At 38.6% G+C, this 26,244-nt stretch overlaps 2 long non-coding RNA genes across 5 annotated transcripts; one reads left to right on the top strand and one right to left on the bottom strand.

The window, feature by feature from the left end:
- Positions 1–153: 153 nt before the first annotated feature.
- Positions 154–24,037, top strand: LOC128318636 (uncharacterized). 3 transcript variants are annotated; one of them, XR_008302051.1, is made up of 3 exons: positions 154–3,858; positions 15,177–21,992; positions 22,130–24,037. It is a non-coding gene; the product is annotated as an uncharacterized LOC128318636 (long non-coding RNA). The 3 variants fall into 3 exon arrangements; XR_008302052.1 differs by having other exon boundaries at positions 15,177–15,301; positions 16,415–24,037; XR_008302050.1 differs by having other exon boundaries at positions 15,177–24,037.
- Positions 13,928–26,225, bottom strand: LOC117597685 (uncharacterized). 2 transcript variants are annotated; one of them, XR_004578426.2, is made up of 4 exons: positions 26,087–26,225; positions 17,725–17,853; positions 15,562–17,476; positions 13,928–14,242 (listed from the first exon to the last, which is right to left on the bottom strand). It is a non-coding gene; the product is annotated as an uncharacterized LOC117597685 (long non-coding RNA). The 2 variants fall into 2 exon arrangements; XR_004578431.2 differs by lacking the exon at positions 13,928–14,242 and having other exon boundaries at positions 15,722–15,861; positions 16,127–17,476.
- Positions 26,226–26,244: the final 19 nt, after the last annotated feature.

Below are 26,244 nucleotides of genomic sequence, written 5' to 3' on the forward strand. Positions count from 1 at the left end.
GTAGCGGTGTTGCCCCACAGCTTTTTCGTCGGCCACGGAGTGTGGATGGTATGGAATATAGTGAGCAAGAGGGGAATGGTAGTGATGAGAGGAGAGAAAGTGATTGGGAGGAAGTAGGGAGGGAGAATCGAGTAAGGGACAAGTCGTAAGAGAAAAAAAAAAATGGGGCTAGCTCAAATGAAACGGAAAGTGAAGGAAGAGATGATGAAGGAGAGGGTCTTAAAGCAAGACTGTTTAATGTAGTGGTACGATTTGAAGGAGAGGGGGGAGGTAAGAGAATGGATCCACTTAAGTTAACAAAAATAATAAGAGGGCAAGTAGGAGAAGTGAAATATGCAAGAATATTGGGAGATGAAAATCTACTTATAGGGTGTAATAACGAGGGGCAGATGGAAAAGGCAAAGAAGATGAGCTGCATTGGAAAAATTAAAGTAGACAAAGTAATAAGAGTGGGAGAGAGAAGAACGGGTGGTAGTACGGGAGTGATATATGGAATTCCGCTTACTGTAAATATGAAAGAACTAGTGGAGAACATGAGGGTACGAAAAATCAACATAAATGTGTCTGAAATCACTGAAGGAAGTGGCAAATACCTGAGTCAGATTGAATATAATTGTGATATAGAAATTCTGGAAAATAAAGTAAGACAGGGTATAATAATAGCAGCTTTAGAATCTATTCCAAAAAGTCAAGGTAATATAAAGAGAAAAGAAGTGCCATGGTGAGATGATGAATGTAAAAGAACCAGTCAGAAACCGAAATAAAGCATTTAATGAAAAGAATGCATAATTTCATGCATATGATTCAGTATAAATATGCACAAGCAATAGTAAGGAAAACAGTAAGACAAGCAAAAAGAATGTATTGGAGGAATAACTGCAGCTCAATTGGGAATACAACTCAGATAGGAGAAGTGTGGACGATGATTAAAAAGATGGGTGGGGAGAGGAGAGATTGGAATTACCTGGTTTTGTGTAATAGAAACGAGATCACAGTGACAAATAAGGAAAAGGCTGAAATGTTGGTAAATACGTTTGTTAATGTACACAGTTCAAATAATTTATCTGAAGAAGGGAAGAGGGGCAGAGAGGAAACTAGATCTGAAAATTGGGAGGCGCTGAGGGTGATGGGAAATGAAGAAGGTGAACAAAATGTACCATTTAACATGGGAGAATTAAGGAGAGCATTGGCAAAAACTGGGAAGACTGCACCAGGGAAAGATGAAGTATGTCATAGCATGTTGAAGGAGTTAAGTGAGGAGGGGAAGAAGTTATTGATGCTATACAATAAAGTGTGGGAAGAAGGAAGAGTGCCAAAGGGCTGGAAGGAAGCAGTTATTGTTCCAATAAGAAAACCTGGGAAAGATGCTAGTAAGAAAACAAATTATAGACCCATTGCCCTGACTTCTCATATCTGTAAGCTAATGGAAAGAATGGTAAATGAGAGATTAATGTATATTATGGAAAAGCAAGGTATGGTCACTGAATGCCAAAGTGGATTTAGGAGAGAAAGGGGTACTGTGGATGCAGTGGTATGTTTGGAAGATGAAATAAGAAAGCTCAAATAAATAAATAAAGAGATGGTAGTAGCAGTATTTTTTGATGTTGAAAAAGCATATGACATGCTATGGAGAGAGGGGTTGATGATTAAGTTGTATAGAATGGGAGTTAGAGGAAGAATTTTTAACTGGGTTAAGGATTTCTTGAAAGGAAGAACAAAACAGGTTAAAATAGGAGCAAATTTGTCAAGCAAGTGTGTAGCAGAGAATGGAACGCCCCAGGGGAGTGTAATAAGTCCCACATTATTCTCAGTAAGGATAAATGACAAATATGTAAATGTACCAGCGGGCATGGGAAGATCCCTATTTGCGGATGATGGAGCAATATGGAAAAGAGGAAGAAATGTAGAACATATAGTTAAGAAAGTGCAAGATGGTATACAGCAGGTTGAGAAGTGGGGAATAAAATGGGGTTTTAAATTTTCTGTTGAAAAAACTAAAGTAATGTTTTTTACAAGGAGGAAGATCAATGAAGGCTTTAATTTAAAACTATACAGAAGAAAGTTGGAGAGAGTTAATAAATTTTGCTTTCTAGGAGTACATTTTTATCCAAGGTTGACATGGGTAGAACATATAAGGAATGTGAAGGATAAATGTAAAAAAGTAATAAATACAATGAGATGTTTATCAGGGTTAGAATGGGGAGCGGACTATCAATCACTGAAATATATATATGTAAGTTTAATAAGGTCAAGGATAGATTATGGGAGTGTGGTGTATGGATCAGCAGCCAAATCTGTACTTGCGAGACTTGATATAATACAGGCTAAAGCATTGAGACTATGCTTAGGAGCAGTAAAAACATCGCCAGTATGTGCAATACAAGTGGAAGCGGGAGAAATGCCACTGGACATTTCGGCGTAAACAATTGCTGGTAAATTATTGGATTAATCTAAAGAGACATAGAGATGGTCATCCTACTAAGAGAGTGTTGCAAGCTAGCTGGGAAAAGGAAAGGGCGCAAAAGTTTAGTTTTCAATGGATAGGAGATGAGGCAGCTAGTGATTTGGGGGTGAGCGGAAAAGAGTTCTGCCCGACTGTTGTATGGCCTGACTTTCCAGTATGGAAGATTGAAGCCATGGAAGTTGATTTTGAATTACATCAAATCAAAACAATAAACAATAGTGCAGACCTTGTAGCTGAATTCTACAGATATGTGGATGATAAATACAGAGATTATATTCAATTTATACAGATGGGTCGAAAGATCCTAAAACAGGAAGGACTGGATCAGCAATTTTTATAGTTAATCAAGGAGGTGAGGAAAGCAAACAAACCACGAATGATCTGAATGTGTATACAGTTGAGTTATATGCTATCATGATGGCATTAGAATGGATTAAAAACGAGGACAAAATAAGTAAAGTTTTAATTGGAAGTGTTTCATTGTCAGCGCTGTGCAGCCTCAGGACAGGTATGTCCAATAGCCATCAGGACCTGTTATATGCAATACTGGCAACATATACAAGAGTAAAGGAAAAATGTAATGAGATTCAACTGATCTGGACCCCAGTTCATATAGGCATTCTGGGCAATGAGAGAGTGGATAAATTAGCTAAACAAGCAATTAAAAAAAGAGAATATTGAAGTAAATATAAAGATGTCAAAATCTGAAGGGAAAAGTATAGTTTGGAAAGAAGCCGTGAGAGAATGGCAATGTCAGTGGGACAGGGAAGCTAAAGGAAGACATTTGTATGCCATTCAAAATTGGTAGAGTGAAGAACTGGGGAGGGGCTAGGAGAAGAGAAATAGTGATGACAAGATTAAGAATAGGACACAGTAAATTAAATAGTACGTTACACATTATAGGGAAGCATCCTACAGGTTTTTGTGAGTATTGTCAGACATTAGAAACCATAGAACATGTACTTTTAAGTTACAGAAGATATGAAGAACAGAGGAGAAATATGATGGAAGAATTAAGAAGAGATGGGTTGGCAGGGGCAGGTATAAAAGATATACTGCAAAGTGGTGTGATTAGACAAGGCAGGAAAAAATATGTGTAAAGTTTTAATTAGTACGGGTTTGATGAGGAGAATATGATCGCGGAAAACAAGCTGGAGGAAATAACCTGGAGTAACATCGCAGGAGAATAATCCAGAAGATGGCGGTAATGCAACGCTCTTGGATGCAAGCAGCCGTTAAACCTCAAAGAAGAAGAAGAGGATTCCGTACATTCAGCTGCTCTGTTTTTGTCTAGGATTTCTTTTCGCCTGCTCTCTTCCTGTTTGATAGTGATTACATTGTGAAAATACATGTTCTAAAATTCCTGTCACTTGTCACTCCTAGACTGAAAGATGGTATGTCACTTTTTTATCATTCTGGTATTCCAAATCCTGATCCTATGTGACTTGACTGCTGGTTTGACTGTTGATCTATTTGTTTCTGCATATATCTTTGGTCATTTCATTTAATATGATGCCTAGTTAATGTTTCTATATTCTGAATTTCTTTCTTTCCTATAAGATTGTGAGCTGAACGTCTGGTGGGTTTAGTAGCCATGTTAGAGGTATTGCTATTTGACTCAGTTGCATTCGTTTTAGTGCTATATCTTCTGCCGTCATTTCTCCTGTCCATTCAAAAACTCTAAATGATGCCTTATTGATTCCTTGATCCTATGTCCTACCCCGTGACCTGAACATCATCCAAAACCCACCATCTCTTAGGACATAACAATTCCTAAAATTCACTTGGAATCAAGGAACAAAGAACTAGGGGTCTTCTAGATCAAGGATACACTAGTCTTTTTTTATTGTGGCGTGTGACACGAAGCCTACGGTATGCATGCTCTACCTCCCCCCTAAATAAAATTACATTTAATGATCCTACAGTAAGAACCACAAATACAAAATTAATAAATAATGGGTACAAAATAATATAATGTTAATAGTGTTATATAATATAATAATAATGTTCTGCGGCAGATCCGATTTTTTTTTTTGCACCGCGCATGCGCAACGATAGTGAAAAAAAAAAAAATCACTCATTGATGACTTTATAACGGATCTGCCGCAGAACATTATTATTATATTATTTTACGGTACGTTTTATTATTATTTTTTTATTTTAATTAAGTACAAAATTTGAATACAACAAACTGGCATTAATTAGTATACAAAAAAGAATCTGGTATGGAAGGTTACACAATAGATTCATAATAAGCTCCAGACAAAACATAACAAAATATTCCAAGAAACATAAACTATAAAATAAAATAAATAAATAAATAAAAATAATATAAAGTATAAAATTACAACAAATTATATAATACAAACAAATTAAACAGTTTTACTGCTTTTGGATTTTTCATTTTACTAAGGGCATCTGAGATGTATTTTAGATCAATTTTAAATGCAATAAACAAAGGAGGGGATTTAAAATATCTACATTTATGTATAAAGTATTTTGCTAATAATATATTATTATTAATCAAAAGATACAAAACTCTTTGGTTATTCCGTGCATTACATCTTGTAAGGTTAGAGTAAAACCATCAGCAACCACACCCTTCTCTACCATCCAGTCCTGCAATGCCGTCCAAAAAGACTGAGACAAACTATATGTAAAAAATAACAAGGCTCATTTTCAAAATTAAATTTTGAATGTGGAAATTTATTGGAGGGATATATCGCATTTAATATCTTAAACTGTATTTCTTTACCTTGGGGAGAATAGGAAATTTTAGATAGGCTGTTCTGAAATATCTAACATTGTTTTTATCAAATGTATGATCTAATTTATTTCTTAATATTTGACAAGGGTAGCATGACTGGATGATATATTGTCTTATATATTTGTTAGTGCAGAGTTTATTCTCTATCTCAAAATCACCAACATATAATAAATATGAAATAAATAAAAGAGGGGACAATGGGCATCCCTGCCTTATTCCACGGCCAATCTGAAATCTTTGTGTAGTACCAAAAGGGAGAGAAACTGAACTATTTATGTCTCTGTAAATCATTTTTATAATATTAAGAAATTGTTCACCAAAACCGAAAAGTTCTAAAGATTTAAAAAGAAAAGCGTGCTCTATCATATCAAAGGCCTTTTTGAAATCTAAAAATAAAATGATTCCATCATTCTCTATCAAGTGACTGTACTCCACCAAATCCATCACCAACCTTATATTATGAGTAGATCTTCCTTTAAGAAAGCCTGATTGTGATTCGTTAATTAAATTATTAATGCCCACTTTTAATTATATACTATTAACATATATATGTGTGAAAATTTTATAATCATTATTGAGCAATGTGATTGGATGAAAATTATCCACATATCTCATATCTTTGTCTGGTTTAGGGATTAATGTAATCAGACCCTGATTCATGGTGGGGCCAAGAGAACTGTCTTCAGTGGATTCAACAAAAGCATTAAATAATAATAGTATGATATCATTCCAAAAGAATTTGTAAAAATTAGCTTTGAGGCCATCAGGGCCAGGAGATTTGTTTAACTTCAGGTTTTGAACCGTTGAGTCAAGTTCTTCAATATGCAAGTCAGCATCACAACAATCTTTCCAATCATTGTCAATGTGGGGAATAAAATGTATTATTTTATCAAAGAAATCATTACACTCTATTGGGGAGAAGTTGGAAGAATACAAGTCACTGTAGAATTGATAGATTTTCTTATTTATTAGAATAGGATCGGTGCATTCAACACCATCAATCATTAGTGAAAGGACGGAGTTACTCGATTCTTGTCTTTTTTCTAATCTGCAAAAGTAAGAAGTACTTTTTTCACCCTCTTCTATCCGTTTAGCTATAGAACGTATATATGCACCAAATGTAAGGAAAAATGCAAACAGAAGTACCCGGACTGTCACGTTAGGGTTGTGTGATTCCCCAGTCCGTCACCCAATCTGCAACGCGCATGCGCACACACATGATTTTGCTTTACCACGCTACCACATACAGTTGAGGTCAAAAGTTTACATCCCCCTTTCAGAATCTGCAAAATTTTCATTATTTTACCAAAATAAGAGGGATCATACAAAATGCATGTTATTGTTTATTTAGTGCTGACTTGAATAAGGTATTTCACGTAAAAGATGTTTATATGAAAGGGGGATGTAAACTTTTGACCTCAACTGTATGTACGGGGCATATGTGTAATTTTACGACATTAGTATACATTTTGTTGCATATTTCGAAACAAACACTGTTATACGTATATACACAAATTTGCAATGTTTGAAAAAACTTTTTCAGCTTTCTATATATCCCAAATGGAGTAAAGGCTGAGAGGTGAAATAGCGTGGTGCACGTAAACACGTTATCGTATTGTGTTGTAAAATTCATGTTCCATTAAATACCCTGTCTGTCTTCAAAAAAAAAATAAATAAAAATAAAAAAATGGAATGGAATGGAATTTTCTATTCTTCAGCACAACCATAAAATGCAAATAGTACCCATGTAAAATCCATCCTCTTTAGATGCAACTTGACTGGATAAAACCGATTAATTAGATACGTCTTTAAACTTGTTTCTTAGAAGATATTTAATATAGTACAAGGTATATTGTAAGAAACAACCTCCAATAAGACATTAATATAATAATCTTTCTCTGTTTCTAACACAGAGTTTGGGTGAGAAAGAGAAGCAAATTCACCTATTCACTATTTTTAAGGATGTGCAACAGCAAGGAGAGGAACTGTGGCTTGTATTGTCACAAATATAGAACCATTTAAAAGTATATTATCTCCGATAGGAACAGCATCAATAACCAGAGCCGTAAACCCCTAACGCATGTGTAATAAAGATCCAAGCGCATCATCGCTACCTAACCAATGCAGCTCCTCAAAATGCTCTCTATAGTCCCTCTGTAGAATGTGGTGAAGATGGGAGGTGGGAGATGGGCTTTTCTCAGGCTTTGCAGAAAGTAGTACTGAGGGACCAGGTGAGGTTCTCCGCCAGGTGAGCACCAAGGAATTTGGTGCTCTTGATGATCTCCATAGAGGAGCCGTTGATATTCAGTGGAAAGTGGTCACTCCGTGCTCTCATGAAGTCAACAACCATCTTTTGTTTTGTCCACATTCAGAGACAAGTTGTTGGCTCTACACCAGTCCTTTAGCTGCTGTACCTCCTCTCTGTATGCTGACCCATCGTTCTTATTGATGAGACCCACCACGGTCATGTCATCGGCGAACATGATGATGTGATTCAAGCTGTGCATTTCTACACAGTCATGAGTCAGCAGAGTGGCAGTGGACTGAGCACACGGCCCTGGGGCGCCCCAGTACTCATTGTGTGGTGGTATTGGAGATTGACCGGACTGACTGAGGTCTCCCAGTCAGGAAGTCCAGGCTCCAGTTGCAGAGGGAGGTGTTCAGGCCCAACTACACTTTTGTAAAGCATCACTATTGTTATCTCACATACTTATTATTATTATTATTATTATTATTATTGTTATTATTATTATTGTTATTAGGGGCATTTTGCACACGTCATCTCGAGAATAATCCTCACAAAAGTTATCAAAAGAATTTTGAATATTCCAAACGATTTGTCCATAATGGGCCAAAGAATTTGACAGTGAAGCCCCCAAACAGGAAATGAGGCTGTATCTCAGCAATGACTTTGTGCACTGACACAAATACTTGGTAGCCAACTTCAGGACCATGACCTGAGGGTACGCAACAAATCCTTCTATCTTTCTACTAATAACACTCTCTCCATCCATCTCTCTATCAATCTACCAGTAGCAACACCTAAAAGTGGAATCACAAAATAAGTGGAATCACAAAGTTCTACTAATTTACTACTCTGCTAATCTACTAATAAAGCACACACTCATTCTATCTGTATCAAGAGTGAGGGCTCAAATTGACTGGATTATTGAGGAGAGGTGTGCTATTAACCCCCAAAAAAGTGGAATCCTAAAACTTCTGCAACATACAGTACTGTGCAAAAGTCTTAGGCACCCTATTTTTTTTAGTACAAAATTTGTTATAGATTTTTATTTTATGACTTCTACATTATTGATTCAGTACAAAAACATTTTAGATTTCTAAACATTAGTTTTCCAGCACAAAATTACATGTTACAGAAAAATGTTTGTATGTCAGTAAAGAAAGCATCATATTACACAAGAGACCACTTTTCAGACAAAAAAAAACTTAATGAAGGCTGCTGGGTTTTGCTGCAAAAATAAGAAGCAAGTGTGACAGTCAAAGTCTCCTGAAGAACTGTGGCTGGTTCTGCAAGATGCTCAGTAAAACTTACAGCTAATTTCCTTATAAAATTGCACAGATTGTACCTGAGACTACTATTTAAAAAAAAAAAAAAAAAAAAAGCAAAGGATCTTCACACCAAATATTGACTTTGTTTCATTTATTACTGTTTACTGCTCTTTATAGTATTTTTTTTAAATGTAGAAACATTTCATTTCATTATTTCTGAAGGCATCTTTGCTCTATAGCATTTCTTTGCATGTGCCTAAGACTTTTGCACAGTACTGTAGATATGTGACATATCAAAACACTCAATGAGGAGAATTGGGTTATGGGTATTTTAGTGATGTCACGTGCACGTCACGTGCACATTAACCCCCAAAATTAATGGAATCACAAAACTACCGCAACGTAGACATGTGACATATCAAAATGCTCAGAGCAATGAGGAGAAATGCTTTATTGACAGAATGTTCAGAGCCTGGCTTGGAATGTTCAAGATTTCAAACTCAAACTGTCAAAACTCACACACACCTGTGAGCACATGGCCTGAAGCCCCTCTTCCCTGCCTCTCACTCTGTCAATGTACCTGTAACAGAGACTCTCACTTCGTCTATCTCCCTATCAATACCACACACACTCTCCAACCACCTACCAATCTCCATCCACTATATCAATCTACCAGTAACACCCATACACTCTCTCACCATATTTCTTTCTATCAAACTAGCTGTGTCACTCTCTCACTCCTTCTGGGTTTCAAACACTAAAACTCTATCTATCTACATGTATCAGTCTATCTCTCCATTTATCTTTCAACTATTCTCTCCATCTATTTACTAGTAACAATCTATCTATCTATCTATCTATCTATCTAATCCACTCTACAAGTATTGGCACTCAATCTGTCTGTCTTTCTTAGAACTGCACAATTACCTTCAGATTTCAAAGTGATTACTATTTTAAATTTTCAGACTGGCTTTGTCAAGCCAACTGTTGTGGTTGCCAGATGAACCAGTTCTTCATTGTTATTATCTGTTGTAGTAATACTGTTGTGAAGTCATGCTAATGCACATGCTTCACAGTTGTACCGTATTCCGTGACTGTTGCCGCTGAAGTTCTTTGAGTAAACTAGCATTCACCCAAAGCTCTGTTTGTATGTGTTTTGTTTGGACATCATTTGGCAACGAGGATGGCTTTATCTCTACCTCCCCCTGAGCCATTTCTGCCCCACACTGGTGAACCTGTCATGCCATGGGAGCGCTGGTATGTGTCGTTTCAGACATACCTTGTAGCCGCGGGCTTAGATGATGTCCCGGGCGAGAGAAAAGGCACACGTCTCCTCCACTGTCTCGGCACTGAGGGATTATGGATCTTCCACACGCTCTGCGCTACAAATACATACTCTGACACTGTTGCACGACTAAAAGGTCAGTTTGAAAAGACTCATAGCGTGCTGTTAAAACGCTTAAATTTCAGACAAAGATGCGGGTGAGTCAGCCAGTCTGTTTGTCGCTGATTTAAAAAGCCTTGCTGAGCCATGCAAATTCGGTGCTCTCCGTGACGAATTAATTAGGGACCAACTTATTGAAAAAACAAACAGCGCACGGGTCAGAGAGAGGCTGCTTATGGAAGATGATAAACTTACTTTGGATAAGGCTCTCACTCTGGAACTCCAAATCGACGAAGCTACACAGTGTGCAGCTAAAATAGCAGAGACTAATGCAGCTAAAACTGATGTCACTTCTGTACCTGCAAATACACTCATGGATGAGGAGCTACAGCCTGCAGGTGCAATCATCCAGCAAAAAAACAGCCTCAGTCAAGTCAACAAAGACGGAGATGTGGCAACTGTGGCTCCATTCATCATGCCAACAGGTCCCCAGACTGCCCAGCTATCGGCCAAAAGTGTAGACATTGTGGTAAGCTCAACCATTTTGCAAGGTGGTGCAGATCAAAGTCCAGTTTGCAGCCTTCACCAGCAGTAATTCATACAGTTGGTTCTCACTCAGTCACTTCGTCTACATGTGGTGTGCAGCTGAAAGACCGTTGCATTCCGCTGCTTCTTGACACATGAGCTAAAGTGTCATTGCTTAATATGGCCACCTACAAGAAATTTTTCTCTGATGTTGAGTTACAACCATCACCCCTGAAGCCAGAGGTGATGGTTGTAACTCAACCATGTAACTTTCATCGTGTTATCATCTATGAGTTATGGCCAAGCCAGCATTGCAGTGACTGGAGTAGTTAAACTGCCAGTACAATATGGGCGAAAACGTCTACCAGAGTTTCCATTCTACGTAACTCAGCATGGCGCTAATATCCTGGGTCTTGACCTGTTCCTTAGCCTTGACTTTTCTCTGCATGACAACAGCGGTGCAACCATCCTTCAGGTGGCCTCTCCATGGCAGACACTCTATGCAGTGGTTTAGGCTGCCTCTCTGTTTTTTCCCACAAACCCCTGCTTAACCCAGATGTACCGCCTGTAATACAGCAACTGCGACGAGTGCCTCTGGCCATGTGCGACAAGGTCACCACTGAATTACAGGGCAGGCTAGCTGCAGACCTCATTGAGCCCATTGATGCTTCCCCTTGGGTCTCAAATCTTGTGATTGTGCAAAAACGGGCTGAGGGCATACGTCTCTGCGTTGACCTTCGGGGGCCTAACAAGGCTGTGGTGCCAGACAAATACCCATTGCCGACAATTGAGGAACTCGCAGCACTCTTCTATGGCTCCTCAGTGTTCACAAAGCTAGATCTTAAGCAAGGTTACATGCAGATACCCCTGCACGAGGACAGCAGAAACCTGACTGCATTCGGGACTCACATGGGGTTGTTCCGTTTTAAGAGGATTCCTTTTGGCCTAAGTTTAGCACCTAGTTGCTTTCAGAAAATCATGGCTACTGTCCTAGCAGGGCTCCCGGGTACAGCTGTGTACTTAGATGATATTGTAGTACATGGAAAGGACATGGCCACTCATGATGAATGCCTCAGACGGGTGTTCACAGCTCTGTCTAGACACAATCTGATATTGAACACAGAAAAATGCGTGTTTGCTGTCCCAGCATAGACTTTGTGGGTCTTCGGGTGTCCAGCTCAGGTATCATACCGTTGCAATCCAACGTAGAGGCCAATCTCAACCTTCCCGTACCAGCCTCAGCTGGACAGCTTGCATCCTTCCTCGGCATGACTGTTTACTATCTCAGGTTCTTACCTCAGTATTCTGAAATCACTGCCCCTCTACGACAGCTACTCAAGCATAACACCCCCTGGGCATGGACAGCGGATTGTGAGCAAGCTATTCCATGACTCAAATACCTTCTCACGTCACCACCAACACTAGCTCGTGATCTCTCATGATCTCTCCAGCCCCACCCTGGTGACATGTGACGGAGCAGTCCTGTCACAGCTGCATGATGGCATTAAAAGGCCTATTGCTTTTGCTTCACCGGCTCTGAGTACTGCGGAACAGAAATACTCATTGAGAGAGAGAGAGACGTTGGCGTGCATTTGGGCATGTGAGTGGTGGCACATGTACCTATATGGATGATCCTTTACTCTCAGAACAGACCACCAGGCTCTCACTACCCTCATGTCCTCTGCTGGAATGGGCCACAAGCCCCTCAGGCTTCACTGATGGGCTGATAGTTTGAATCAGTACAACTACCATCTGCTGTTCACTCCCGGAAAAGACAACGTGGTATGGAATTTCTGGACTGTATTTTCTGGACTAATATCAAAAGCAATTGCAAATTGCATTTGCAATTGTGTTTTCTATTTGTGGATGCATAAGTTGTGACATAATTCAAATGAAAATGCAAATCATGTATTACCATTTGCATTTTAGTTTACACGAAAGTACAATGTCTGCCAAATTTCAAATGGAAATGCAAAGTCAATTTGCAATTGCATTTCCCATGACTTACGAGTTATGACCCTGTCATATTGACATAGGAATAGCGATTACTGTTTGCTATTTCACTTCCTCAGCATCGCTTATGGAGCCTGCCGAAATTAAAATGGAATCGCATTGCATTTGCATTTCCGATGTCTTGCACAGAAACCTGTCAATCAGTGTTGGGAGAGGGAGTATACTTTATTTAATTAATTAACAATTGTATACAAAACAAGGGTTGTAAACAGAACATATGCCAAGAGATAAATAGCCATGAGCTCTTTCAAAGCCAACTATAATAAAGTGCCAAAGCAAAATACTTAACCAGATAAAGAGAAAAACAAAGAGAGAAATTAAGGAAAAGTGGTACATAACTCACTTGCATACAACACACCTTCCCTCAAAATATAAGTAAATAAAGAACAAAAAATTATTTTAAAAAAAATAAATAAATAAAAACCCACCAAAATGTTTTAGTTGCTTTTTTGTTACCGGAGATGGACAAAGTTTTAATATAGAGTGCCTTGCAAAAGTATTCATACCCACTGAACTTTTCCACATTTTGTCACGTTACAACCACAAACAAAAATCTATTTTATTGGGATTTTATGTGATAGACCAACACGAAGTGGAAGGAAAATGATAAATGGTGTCCAAAATTTTTTACAAATAAATATCTGAAAAGTGTGGTGTGCATTTGTATTTAGCCCCCCTGAGTCAATACTTTGTAGAACCACCTTTCGCTGCAATTATAGCTGCAAGTCTTTTGGGGTATGTCTCTTGCACATCTAGAGAGTGAAATTTTTGCCCATTCTTATTTGCAAAATAGCTCAAGCTCAGTCAGTTTGGATGGAGAGTGTCTGTGAACAGCAATTTTCAGGTCTCCCCATAGATTCTCAGGTGGATTTAGGTCTGGACTTTGACTGGGCCATTCTAACACATGAATATGCTTTGATCTAAACCATTCCATTGTAGCTCTGGCTGTACGTTTAGGGTCGTTGTCCTGCTGGAAGGTAAACCTCCGCCCCAGGCTCAAGTCTTTTGCAGACTCTAACAGGTTTTCATCTGAGATTGCCCTGTATTTGGCTCCATTCATCTTCCCATCAACTCTGACCAGCTTCCCTGTCCCTGCTGAAGAAAAGCATCCCCACAACATGATGCTTCCACCACTGTGTTTCACGGTGGGGATGGTGTGTTCAGGGTGATGTGCAGTGTTAGGTTTCTGCCACACATAGTGTTTTGCATTTAGGCCAAAAAGTTCAATTTTGGTCTCGTCTGACCAGAGCACCTTCTTCCACATGTTTGCTGTGTCCCCCACATGGCTTGTCGCAAACTGCAAACAGGACCTCTTATGGCTTTCTTTCAACAATGGCTTACTTCTTGCCACTCTTCCATGAAGGCCAGATTTGTGGAGTGCACGACTAATAGTTGTCCTGTGGACAGATACTCCCACCTGAGCTGTGGATCTCTGCAGCTCCTCCAGGGCCTCTTGGCTGCTTCTCTGATTAATGCTCTCCTTGCCTGGCCTGTCAGTTTAGGTGGACGGCCATGCCTTGGTAGGTTTGCAGTTGCGCCATACTCTTTCCATTTTGGGATGATGGATTGTACAGTGCTGCCAAACAAAATGTGGAAAAGTTCAGTGGGTATAACTATTATACTTTTGAATACTTTTGCAAAGCATTGTAGATCCTCTTTGAAAGTGAGAAAAAACTGGGTTGATTTTTATATTTATGGATAAAATACTTGGCAAGTAAAATAATTAAGCTGCATAGAAAATATTCATTTTCATATTGCTGTTTGAAAGTGACAAACCCAAAGAAAGTTTAAAAGAAATCTCTTTGACCTTATTAATAGCAGATTGAATAACTGACTCACCAGATTGATCCCGTTCTTAAACCAATTCTCAAAAAATAAGGACTTATGTTTAACATATATCCTTATTGTTCCATATAAAATAATTAGTCAGAGAGAAATTAACATGCTTGAAAATCATGGACCATGCCAATAGTGCTTGTTTATGGAAGTTAGAAAGAGCAACAGGGATCTTATCTATAGTTGGGAGTATACTATGGGGCACATTTATATTTGGAAGTGATGTCAGCCACAGTAAATGGCCAAGAAGGAAAATGTGCTGAACACACGATTGTGTTTTAATGGAATTTCAAGCAACGGCACATCATCTGTTCTTTTTTTTTTTATTTTAATTTAATTGAATGCTTACAAAACATACCACATTGTATAACAATGAGACAATATACGTACATAGAGTAATGTAACATAAGTTCAAGGGATGACAAGAAGGTTTTTTAAAACTCTTTTTCTAAACTCTGATCTAAAGTATTGTCTCCATTTATAATGGATGCTGTGATCTTATTTAAAGCCTGAGACATTTTAATGGCTTTTTTGTTTCTTTGTAATTTACACGGAGAATCAGCAAAACCTTTTATCTCAAAGCAAAATAAAGTAAAATTAGTTTTCAAAGATGTCACTGTGGATTTGTGGATGTGATATTTGCCCAACAAGCAAAGGATTTGATCTTGCTTTAGATCAGACTGAAGATCTCCGAAAGGAGGTGGAGCACCTGAGGAGACAGATAGAAGAGTTGTCTATCCATCAGAGATTTTGTTTGGCGATTTGCTGCATTGGACGATGACATATGGTTTTACACTAGGTAAGATCTAAAACTTATACAAGATATTATATTATGAAACACATTGTAGCCTTGGTCGTCTGATTGCGAAAAACTAATCTTCTCGTCTTAATACATGTTTATTTAAATAGAGCTTTTATTTACATGTCAGTAAAGCCCTACACTTTAACCTGCAATACAGTCTAAACAAAAAATAAGCTACAACTGTTGACTATGCATCACATTTGGTGGTGTATATTATCTCAAACATGTCCCAGATCTAATATAGGTTTGTGACTTACAACCACTTGATGGCGTTCTGCAGACTTGTTGAGCCTGCATCCCACAACATGGTTCATGTGACCAGAGCAAGGGCAGCTACAACACGGAGTGAAGTTGGAGCATCAGGCAATGCATCATAATTTTATTATGTATTTGAATCAGTCATCCCTCTCTCAATGACCGGGAGCATAAACCAGCTATACACTGTTGCTTGCCTCCTTGTGAACTACCAGTTGGCTTCTTGGTAAACGCATGGGTAAAGGATTAAAGACTAGGCTAGGCTGTTGGGGGATGGATCAGTTTGGATTTATTTGTAGAGTCTGTAACATAAATATGTAGATGAATGTAAACATGTAAATATAAACAACTTTGATAGCGTTTCTGTAAACACATAAATAACTTTATAAAGCATTGTCTTAACACCACTAACATTTATAACATTAATCATTCATTTACCATTTATTACATTATACATTACATACAATATACATTGCATTATGTGGGGTAATAGGGAAGTAAAGAAAATATTTTTTCTATGTAAGCATACACATTATATAAACAGTATTTAAAATTTTGTTATTTTACCAGGGTCAGTCCCTGCAGCCAATAGATGAGTTTTTCCTCTTCATGGTCCATCTCTCTGTTGGTCTAACACAGAGGGATCTGGCTTAGATTCAATATCCATCAGTCTACCGTGAGTCGCATTATTACAACCTGGGCCAATTTTCTGTATGCCATTCTTGAATCGGTGCTCATCTGGATGTCTGAGGAGGCGGTCAAGGCTCACACGATAAAGGTCCCATTGCACCTTCAAGGGGTTAATCGGTATGGCACCACATGGTGCAGTCACATTTGTGTCATCCCTGTACGCAGGATCTGTTAGTGGCAAGGAGCTTTTGAAGCAGTCTGGGATTGTGTCTCTGCTGAAACCTGGAATGGCCATTATGGTCAACAAAGGTTTTCTGGTGTATGATTGTGTGCCATGCAAAGTTGACAGACCTGCTTACCTGTCAAAGAGGGAACAAATGTTGGCTGTTGAGGTAAGGGAGACTCAATCCATTGCTCAGCTGAGGGTCCACACTGAGTGTTTCATACGCGGGGTGAAGCAACACAAGCTGTTTTAATCAGTCATCCCTCTCTCAATCACCGGGAGCGTAAACCAGCTATACACTGTTGCTTGCCTCCTTGTGAACTACCAGTTGGCTTCTTGGTAAACGCATGGGTAAAGGATTAAAGACTAGGCAAAACACTTGCTTTGATAGCATTTCAGTTAACAAATAACTTTATAAAGCATTGTCTTAACACCACTGTAATGTAAACATCTAAATATAAATAACCTTACAGTGTTTCTGTAAAAATGTAAATAAATAACTTTGTTACAGTGTAAAACAACTTGTAATTATTTACATTTCTAGAGATCTTGGCAGGTAGAAATACAAAAAGAAATGGTCAGCCCTCTCTCTAATAGTTTTAAACACTCTGCTGTCTTTGTAGATGTGCTGGTTCATCATATCATCCTGTGCATATACAACAAAAATCACACCAGTCCAATCCTTAGATCAGCATCTGACCTGAAACTTGCCAGTAGTATGCATGCTGTTGTTCCAGCTCTGGTGTGCCATTCTGCAACTTCAGGTAAGGGTAATCAACATAACTTTTTTACATTTGGGCACTTTATCTCCAAAAGGCCAAAAGTTTGGTGCTCCGTGGGGTCATATATGATGCCATCAGGAGAGGCACCAAGCCAAGGTACATCTGGGTGAATTAAGAATCCACAAGGATTGAAGTTCACTGTGCGCAACAGACAGTATTCCTCAACCGCTGCAGATTCCATTTCAAGGCCTCTCTTCATGTCTGCTGTCTGGCAAGTTCTTTTGTAGATCCTTTCAGCCAAGTGTTCAGCGGAGCTCTGACCCCCGTACATGGCAAACCTCTCTAAAATGGGAAAGTGGCCACATTAGGATGAGCCAGTGTTTGCCAACCCTGTTCCGGGAGACACACCAGCAGTACATGTCTTGGACATCTCACTAATCTGACACACCCATTTTAGGTCTTAGTCTTATAACGAGCTGATGAGTGGAATTTAAAACATGTACTGTTTGGTTGCCTCAAGGAACAGGGTTAGGAAGGCATTAATCATTCATTTTATTCTTAAATTTCTTGGAAAATTCACTTTAACTTACCATTGTTCTGGGTTTGTGCTAGCTCTGCTCAGTTTCAGTACAGCTGTGAACTGGAGGAACTGCACTGACGCCAAGCTGAGAGTAGCATGCTGCTTGGTACAGTAGCGCAACAATGTGGTTGCACTGTTGCTGGGACAGTAACAAAATACAATAAATTAAATAATAATAATAAATTAATGACCCCAAAGGATAGGCTATATGCATAAACAAGAAGACAAGATGACCTTCTTTCCCTCTAAAGTACAACACGTTTTTTACTGAATGGCCTTGTCATGCCATTTTAAAATATTAAAAATTCATCCTTCAGTTCTCTAGTTTTGTCTCCCTACTCTCAGACTATGTGGCTTCTCTGACTTCCTGATAGATCTGAAACAAGTCGCCTTCACGCTGATCTCTCATTTCACCTGATCCTTATCAGAAACCGAAAAATTGCATAAAATTAGTGACATTTATAGTCCTAAAGAACTATACATATCGTATTAACATGATAACATTAGTGAAATGATTAAAAACAATATCAAAAACAATGCCAGACATCTTAATATATTTATTCCCTTTTTACATTTATCTGTCACTTTCTGTATATGTGATGCAAATGTCAGCTTTGAATCCATCCATACCACAAGGAACCTAATTACTGGGACTTGTTCCAATGCTTCATCATAAAGATTTAATTTAATATTTGGAATTTTAGTATTAAATTTGGAATGTTTTTCTTTGAAAAACATATCACTTATGTTTTTTCTACAGACAATCAGAAGCTCCATTTTTTGCCCATTTTTCCACTTCATTAACTGCAATGTGCATACTTATCTCCACATATGCAACATTCCATCCTCTTTTCCACCAGGCACAATTGTCTGCATACAGGGATTTGCCAATTCCTTGTCCAATCTTTGAAAAAATATTATTTATCATAATATTGAACAAAACTGGGCTGCACACACTATCTTGTGGAGTACCAATATCTCTTGTGTAAGTCTTTGAATAACTTGTTACAACCCTCACTTGTATGGTCCTATCAAATTAAAAAGTCCATGATCCAATTATGTAATCGTCCTAATTCCCATCTTATCTAATTTAATTAAAAGTCCCTCTTTCCACAGCATATCATAGACTTTTACATCAAAAAATACTCCTATTAATAATTCTTTATTCACTATTGCCTTTCTAATTTCGGATTCTAGACATATTATTGAATCCATTGTGTTACGTCCTTTCCTAAAACCACTCTGATGGGGGCACAATAAGTTCTTTCTTTCTACTATATAGTTTAAATGAGCTATTACCATTCTTTCCATTAATTCATACAAGTTGGATGTTAAAGCGATTGGTCTGTAATTTGCTGCTATAGAATGATTATTTCCAGGCTTGGCAATTGGAATTAATCACACCATGTTTCCACGAGGAAGGGAGCTTTCCTAACTCCCATACTTAAATAGCCGTAAAATGATGTTCAATGATATATCTGATAGATGTATTATCATTTCATAATATATTTCATTTTTCTTCTGGGGATGTATGCTTTACTCCTAGTAAAGCCTGCTTCAATTCATACAATGTAAATTCCACATCCAGTATGCACCCTGATGGCACTTTTTGGACCAGGATATCTGGATTCTCTTTCAATATTTGTTCTCTCTGTACCCTCATATTTTCTGATATATTATTGTTACTTTGTACCTTAACAAAAGCTTCTGCCAACACCTCTGCCTTTTCACTGTTAGACATGATATATTTACCCTCATTTATTAAAACTGGAATACTCCTGTATGTTTGTATCCCTCCCATCTTCCTAATCATACCCCACATTTCGCTAATATTTGTACTCTCACCTATTTCATTGCAAAATGAATAATTAAAAAAATAAAAGTAATTTCTTTTAGTTACCCTTATTACTCTTCTTACAACTGCCTGGGTTCTCTTATATACTATAAAGTCATCAAAGGAGTGTGAGTTCTTTACCTTCCTCAATGCTCTATTTCTGATTTTAACTACTTCACTGCATTCTTCTGTCCACCATGGTACCACCTTTTTCCTTCTCTTTACTCTTCCCAATTGTCTCTTGTGCTGTACTACAAAGAACTATATTTATTCTATTACTTAAATCTAAAGAATTTAAGTAATAAAGAATAAAGAATTTAAGTAATTTAAAGAATTATGTGAATTTAGTATGTTAAGGATGGTAAATCATTTTCCATCCTTAACATATTAAATTCACATTATTCTTTAAATTTATCCCAGTCTGCTGTTTTCAACCTCCACCTAGGAATTTTCTCCTCTTGACATTTTACCATGTCTATGCCAATTCTACATCTGATAGGATAAAGATCACTCCCCATAGTACTACGGTCAAGTATTTCCCATCACATTGTCTGGCCAAACTTTGTGACACACTTGTTAAATCTATAGCTGAGTTGCTTCCCCTAAACTACATCTATTCTTGTGGCACTTCCACCATTAATGCATACAAGATCATTACAATCTATTATTTCTTCTACCACATAGCCATTTTAATCATTAGTTGCACTTCCCCACAAAGTACTGTGTGAATTAAAATCACCACATCACACTAACTTAAAATTACCCTCACCGCCGATATTTTCCATTAAGTCTTTGTTTAATCTTTTACACGGATTATAAAAATAATATATAAGTAAGTAAGTAAGTAGTATTCTGGTTTTCAATTCTTACTTCCACCACTTCTGATTCAACTTCATTTGCACTCCTGAATGCTACTCCTTGTTTAATGAAAGTTACTTCTGCCCCACCATTCGCTTTAATCCTATCCTTGGATACTGCAAAATATCCTTGAACCACAAAATTTAAGTGAGGCTTTAACCAAGATTCTTGTACACATGTTATATGAGGTTTATCCTTGAAATTATCTATACACTTTTTGAATTCTTGTCCATTTGCTACTAAACTCCTTGCATTCCACTGCAAGATTGCCAAAACCATTATGAGCCTCCACATACTGTCATCTAACTCTTCCACCATATCTAGATCACTTCCTGACTCCACCCAGCTTCCGTCCATCTTGACTTCAGTCACAGCCCAGCTTTGCCAACCGCTCCATATATCCTTATATTTTAAATACTTTATTGTATTGCAAGGATCAGAAAACAAATGATTGATATGGCTTTGGTCAACATGAATGTAAAAGATTACCAGCCATTTACAGTTACAGATGCTGGCTTTAGGGATTTTGTTTGAATTTTAGACCCAACTTACATTATTCCATCCCGCCAGTCATTAAAGAAAATGGTTGAGGATAAATACAAGGAGGCCAAAGACAAGGCAAAGGAAGTGGTGAAAAAGGCCAAAGCTGTAAGCGTCACATTAGCCATGTGGACATCTTTACATATGGATGCATATCTGGCAGTGACATATGATTTTATAAATGAAAAAATCATACAGGAGGTGGGAATATTTCAAAAAGTCATACTTCCGAGAACATAGCAATGAAGACAGCTTTGATGGAGGAGCATTTGATGGAGGGTATTCAGAACAAAATGCGATGTCTTGTAACTGATGCTGCTGCCAATATGGTTGCATGTGCCAGCAGCCTGAAGCTCTGCCACACAAAATGCATAGCACATGCCCTAAACTTGGTTGTAAAAAAGGCCATAGAACAAACACCAGGACTTGAGGATATTAGAGTAAAGGCATGAAAGATTGTGGCTCATTTCAAGTCCAGCACAACAGCAAGAGAAAGGCTATTGCTGTTACAAAATCAGATGGGCAAGCCAAAACACAAGTTTATTCATGCAATGTTAGAGTGCTCAGAGAGAGCACTTTGGTTACTCTGAAGACAAACCTCACACTTTTGACTTCAGAAGAGTACCAGACATTAAATAAATGTCTTGGTGTATTGTGCCACTTCAGTGAGGCTTCCATAGAATTGTCAGAGGAGGAAAGAGTGTCAGGGTCAAAGGTGATTCCTCTTATACAAATGATGAGGCATGCAATCACCTCAAAGAGCACACAGGTTGATGATGAGAGGGCTTTACAATTGTGCCACAACCTCCTGAGGCTTCTCTCGAAGAGGATGTCTACATATGAGACTATATTATGTTATGACCCTGGCAACTCTGCTTGATCCACATTTTAAAACTGTAGTCTTCTACAGCCAGTCAAATGCAGAGACTGCTGTAATGCCTCACAGCAGAATGTGCAGCAATCATAAGAGCTGAGGCAGTCCAAAACAATCCCCTCATCGCAACCAGGGCCAGCAGGAGCCACAAGCAGCCATGCAACACACTCAGGTACTGTTTGTCGTATTGTGTGTATGTGTGTGTTTGTTTGTTTGTTAGTTTTATTACATTTGGCATGGATCGTGCATGTACTACAGAGAACCTGAATACCATTAAACTTTTGTTTTAATTATTCTCTCCTTTTTGAGGTAAAGGTCTGTGGAATCTACTGGACAGTCATGTTGTAGAAACCAGAAGGATGAAAAATGCGACTGCAAATGCCTCAGTTGAGGTTCAACAGTACCTCAGTGACCCAAATATTCCACGCACAGAAGATCCCATGCATTTCTGGGCTATTCAAAATCCTGTCTATCCACATCTTCATCATCTTGCCCTGGAATTTTTATGCACTCCTGCCTCCTCAGTCCCGTGTGACAGAATATTCTCAAAGGCAGGGGAAGTAGTAAATAAAAAAAGAAATAGACTTAGCCCCTGCACTGTTTAACAAGTCCTGTTCCTTAATAAAAATCTTTAAAGTCTTCCATTTCCCAAATAATAAAATGTCAACTCCCCAGTTCACAAGCACTATATATATATATTGTAGGAATTGAGACTATCAAACTGAAGAAACTGACTGTCTCTCCAACCACACACAGGACAAAGACATCCCTTCACACCCAACGGACCTAAGATGGCTCCAGTCTGTCTAGGCTAAATGACAGGTCGTTAAATATTAAGGGATCCTAACAGTCATCGGAATGCAGAAAACCCCAAAAAAAAGGGTGTAAATTACCCCTCGGTAGAGCTGACCTCGAATTGACCACCCTTAACAGATGCCTTTTGTTTGGATTAGGGAACTGGTTGAGATTTATCACACTCCACACCACACTACATCCTGCTGAAGTTGGAATGACCTTTGGTCCCCCACTGAATCAGCAAAAGGACTCCATGCCTAAGACTCCTCCACTTTTAAGAATGTTCTTTTCTTTCTTTGTATCTGCCTTATCTTATTTCAATGTAGTCGCTGGGTTTTGGAATAAGTATGTATGGGGACCATGCCTTCACACGTGGTGTATTAAACCAGAGGGCAAGAGTTAACTTACACTTCAGCCACGGCGACTTCTCACATGGTGGGAAGTCCGGCGCTACCTCCAAATCACGTATTCAAACCAGCATTATATTACAACCCCACTATTAATGGAGTTATATAATATTAAGTCTGTTTCTTTCTGTAAACACGCCATTATACCCAGTAGCTAATGGCCATGGCTAATGTATGTCATGTGTCTTCATGTGCGGAAGCTGTTGATGATTTGCAATTCTTAGTACCTCATATCATACATTTATTATAAGCATTAAAGGTAAATAAGACCACATTACAGTGGACATTGAGAAGGGGGCAACCCGGGAGGGGTCACTTGCAAATTAGCTGGAGGGCCAGCCAAGCCACTCTCCAATCATCTCCAAACAGGCCTGCGGTTGGTTGAAGACCTCAAGAGGCCAGCTCATCTAAACTAACATAAAACCGCATGCCCAAGACACAGAAACACACAGGAATGCAACAACACAAGAACAAAGAACAGAGCCGGAGCGGGAGCTGAACTGGAACGGAGCTGGGACCAGAACAGAGCTGGAACAGGAAGAGAACCTGCACCAGAAGATTCCAAGACTTGCATCACCGAACATTGCTTGACTCGACCCTTCGCCCAGCTGTCCAGACTCCAGCCTCCCTCTCCGGCGACGATCAATAACTTCTCTAACTTGCTCCAACTCCGGTCCGACTAGAACCTGCTGACCAACACCAACTACTTCCATTCACCACCTAGGCAAAGCAAGTATTGATACCTCCCAACTTCATTAAGCTGGTGCAGTAAACCTAAAACTCTTTTAATCAATTAATGCTGATTTATGTTGATGGTTCACTCAGGTCAGGGTCTCGTGATTTTTCATGTTCATGTCTAAGAACTCAACTCTCTGATTATTCTCACTGGTTCTTCTCATTCCATATTCCTACATGTATGAATGTGTATGTCTGTGTGTGTGTGTTGGTTGTGTGTAGTAGTTTAGTATATGCATATAGTAGCTTAGTATAATAAAGTCTCGTCTGATTTATAAAGGCCAGTGTCTTGTGTCTCTGTGCTTCAAATTTATTGCCCTAAACTGCCGATCTTGTTACTTTGCTCTTAATACAGTGTTTCACTATATTTAGGATATTATTGCCGGTGGCTACGGAGGTAATATCCTATACACAATTAATAAATACACTCATTTCAACTTATCGCTGGACGAATAGTTGATCAGCTATTAAAATGTTAAGTTTACAAATTTCCCCTTCTGAGCTGATCTGCTAATCTCGTACATATATTTGTGGAGAATACATCAGCTTAACCTAAATGAGCTAAAATTCCTTACTATCTATCTATATCTATATATATGTATATATATATATGTATATATATATATATATATATATATATATATATATATATATATAGATAGATAGATAGATAGATAGATAGATTGATATAGATATATATACACATGTGTGTGTGCGTGTGTGTGTGTGTGTGTATAATGCCTACATGAGCCTTACCTATGAACTCATAGGTTTAGGACTAAGGCAAAACCTAAGAAGAATAAGGCTTCATGTGTTGATCAAAGCAGATTCATAAAAATTGCTACAGTACAAGTTAATTCATCCCATTTATAAATTCCTTCATAAATTAATTCAGACTCATTAATTCATACATTGTATAAGTACTACATCACCACTGACACATGACACACTAATTATTTTTATTGCCTTTATGTTTTCAGTACAATCTGAGTACAATCAAAGTGACTGATTTATTACATGAAACATTCGAAAAATGGCTGGGTCGTCTGGGACGCAAAGGCAGCTTTATAACCTTTTGACCACAAGATGTGACTAGTGTGCACGGTGTTGAAAAGCTTCGAGTGGAACCATTTCACTACACATTCGAGGGGAAAGCCTCGGTGCTTGGCAAAGCTTCATTTCACCATCACTAGTAAAAAGCCATGCTGACAGCCCCAAATTCAGAAAGCGTTATTAAGTTTGTTTTGTTACTGATTCATTTAAAATGGTCGTTTTGTACAAAGTTAAGTTGCTTTGGCTGTGTAGGAGATCACGGGCGCGCGCTTTCTGAATTCGGCGCTATTACCGCTAAGTGTCTAAAAGCTGCGCCCATGAAATTTTACGCTTAACCGTGGTTTCAGGAAGAGCAGCTGGCTTAACCGCAGTGAAGCTTAGAACGACTTCAAAGCTTTTGCTACAGTAATGCCGAGTTCACACTGCACGATTTTCAAAGTCGTCGGATCATCGTGGGTTTCACACTGCACGACTATCTGGGGTAGCATTCAGTCGCTGCTGTGCTCACATTGCAGTCTGGCTGCAGTCTGGCAAAGTCACAACTCTGTCTGGCTCGCAAACTACGTTTCACAACCAAACGCACGCGAGAAGTGATAAGGAAATAATGCAAGATCACACGTGAGATCAGAGTTCTCGCGCGAGACTGGACATGGTACCCCGCAAGAAGTTCGCGATCCAAATGGTCTGTACTCTGATTTGCAGCTAAAGGGCAAAAAAGAAAAAAGATTATGGAGGAGGAAATGGTTGGGGAGACTTTTTTCTTTCTCGACCCTGTTGTGGTACAGCTCAGACAAAACATCAAAAAGACATGGGTGCTCCTGCCAAAGTTCGACCAAGCTTTCCTCCATTTCTTGGGTCCAAATAGACCGAGAAGGAGCCTTTTTCGGCACCGAAGCCATGTTTTCTGATATTCTATAACTCCTCCCCGAGCTTCCCGCTGCCCTGTATCTTGCTCTCTCATTGGCTGGAGGTCGTAGCCGATGTTTGTTTCAGTCAGAACTAGTGATGGGAAGTTCGGATCATTTTACCGACTCGGACCTTTGAGTCTCGTTCAGCAAAATGAACGAATCTTTTTTCGAGTCATTTAGTTCATTTCGTTCATTTTAGCAAAATATAATTAAAATGTTACGTGTTACTTCCCTAACACATCTACTACTTACGCAAACGTTGATCACACTACAAACAAGACAAAACTATAATGCTATAAGAAACAGAAAACATTAATTCATTGTTTACCTGGATCTTTAATCTATGATTAGCTCACCTCACCTCTTACCTGACAAGTCTTCGGGTCTGAGTCGTTCGTTCATCACATGACAGCCCCATAAGCTTAACCAATGCAGCCTGAGCCGGAAAGAGAATTGATTAGTTCATCTCTCGAGTCTTTCGAGTCGTTCGTTCTTTTGTCACGTGACCACTTCCCGGCTCAGTACC

Source organism: Pangasianodon hypophthalmus, chromosome 7, assembly GCF_027358585.1.
Source record: "Pangasianodon hypophthalmus isolate fPanHyp1 chromosome 7, fPanHyp1.pri, whole genome shotgun sequence".
Classification (NCBI taxonomy): domain Eukaryota; kingdom Metazoa; phylum Chordata; class Actinopteri; order Siluriformes; family Pangasiidae; genus Pangasianodon; species Pangasianodon hypophthalmus.